The sequence below is a fragment of the Lepus europaeus genome, chromosome 1 (assembly GCF_033115175.1).
Source record: "Lepus europaeus isolate LE1 chromosome 1, mLepTim1.pri, whole genome shotgun sequence".
Classification (NCBI taxonomy): domain Eukaryota; kingdom Metazoa; phylum Chordata; class Mammalia; order Lagomorpha; family Leporidae; genus Lepus; species Lepus europaeus.
In genome coordinates this window covers 107,565,834-107,568,064 of record NC_084827.1, presented here as the reverse complement: position 1 = coordinate 107,568,064, position 2,231 = coordinate 107,565,834, and the positions used below count along the sequence as shown (strand labels likewise).

At 44.6% G+C, this 2,231-nt stretch overlaps 1 pseudogene; it reads left to right on the top strand.

Moving 5' to 3' along the window:
• The first annotated feature begins 926 nt into the window (after positions 1 to 926).
• Positions 927 to 1,930, top strand: LOC133763053 (inhibitor of growth protein 1-like; annotated as a pseudogene).
• Positions 1,931 to 2,231: the final 301 nt, after the last annotated feature.

The following is a 2,231-nucleotide window of genomic DNA, read 5'->3' as shown; positions in this document are numbered from 1 at the left end:
AGTCCCGACTGCTCCATTTCCAATCCAGCTCCCTGCTATGGCCTAGGAAAGCAGTAGAGGATGGCTCAAGTCCTTGGGTCCCTCCCACAAGGGAGACTGGGAAGAATTGGCCAATTGGGGAGTGAACCAGTGGATGGAAGACCTCTCTGTCTGCCTCTCTTTCTCTTTCTGTGTAACTCTTTCAAATAAATAAATCTTAAAAAAAATACCGCATACTGACCAATTACATTGTAATGAATCCTATTTAGCTCCTGATTAAAGCAAACAAGTTGGGAAGGGTGGGAGACACTAGGAAAATTGGAATACTGATTGAATATTTAATTACATTACATGATTATTTAAATTTTTATATATGAAAATAGTATTGTGGTTGTTTTGTGAAGAATTTCTTTTATACATTCATACTGAATATTTATGAGTGAAATGATATTTAAGCTATGCTACAAAATAACCCAGCAAGTGAAAAGAGAAGTAAAGGAGGCTATAAATGAAACAATATTGTTATGATGAGGAACATCAGGATTTATTATGCTCCTCTCATTCCTTTTGTTTACTTTTGAAAATTTCCACAACAAAATTCCTTTTAAAAGAGCAAAATATTTGGGGGTTATCTCTCGTGAAAACCGGAGAGATAATTAGTCTAAACACAAGCAACCTGCCATGCCTACTGGGAAGCAATTGTATAAGCTGACCCAAAAAATTATGCGACCTCGCAACCCTCTGGTCATTATGAAATAAATGTAAACCAACATCTGTGCCCAACTTAATAAGAACATCATCAGAGCTCTTGGAAATCAATTATACTGATTTTGTTGAGTACGAAAATGAAACCAAGTATAAAGAGCTTTTCAAATTCAATAATAAAAAAATATGGGGCGTGCGGCAGAGAGCCTCAAGCCACTGCTGCCCCGGAGCCCGGAGACGGCATGGCGGGCTCTGCAGATGTAGCCGCCGGGACGGGCAGGGCCAGGCCGGGCAAGAAGGGGCCGGAGCCGGAGCAGGAGTGGGAGCCGATGGGGGGCGCCCGGAGCGCTCGAGTCCGGCCAACCCCTGAGCATACCCACCTGGTGAACTATGTGGGGGATTACCTGGACTCCACCGAGTCTCTGCCTTTTTGACCTGCAGAGAAACGTGTTGCTGACGCGGGAGATCAAAGTGAAATACCAAGAAATCCTGAAGGAATTGGATGAATCTTACGAGAAGTTGAACCGTGAGATGGATGATACCCAGAAGGGTGCAGGTGCTACACTGCATCCAGAGAGCCCTGATTGGCAGCCAGGAGCTGGGCGATGGGAAGATCCAGACGGTGAGCCAGAGGGTGGAGCTGGTGGAGAACCGGACCAGGCAGGTGGACAGTCACGTGGCACTCTTTGAGACACATCAGATTAGAGACACAACTGGCAAACGTGGCGAAGCTGGCCAGGATAAGTCGAAGAATAAGACAATCAGGCAGGCAGAGAAGGTGACAGCGCAGCAATGAGAGACTGCTTCTAATAATCATGACCACAGCAACATCACCTCAGGAACACTCAAGGAGAAGAAAGCAAAAACCTCTAAGGAAAGAATCTCTCCAAGCCTAAGCAGAGAGGGAAGCCTCACCCGCAGAGCTCCCCGTCCACCCGAAGGAGCCCAGGTACTGCCTGTGCAATGAGGACTCCTGTGGAGAGATGATAGGCTGCGACCGCGACCAGTGCCTCATCCAGTGGTTCTACCTTTCATGCACAGGACTCAACCATGTGGGACTCAAACCATAAACCAAAGGGCAAGTGGTGCTGTCCCAGATGTCTAGAATGAGAAAATCATGGACAAAACACCGGACAAGTCCAGAAAGAGAGGGCTTGTAACAGGTAGCTTGTGGACGTCCGTTCACATTGAGGAGAACAAAACCAACTACTGTATTTATTACATTGCCACCCTCATTGAGGTGTGAGGATTGTGAAATGCATATTTTTAAAGAATGCTAGAAAAGGAGCTGTTCCTTGTATAGGGAGGCCAGTGATTCTTTGCCTTTTGTTCCCATTGGTATCCATGTAACAAAAAGTAGTCTGTGGATCAAAAAAAAAAAAAAATCATAGCAGATAATAGTTATGTCTTCAACATGGTTAGATGATAAGCTTGTTTTGTCTGTATTCTAGTTTAGAAACTACAAATACAGGTTTAAGTTAAACACTTAAAAGAAGAAAATAAACAACCTCATTAAAAATAGATCAAACAGGCCGGCGCCGTGGCTC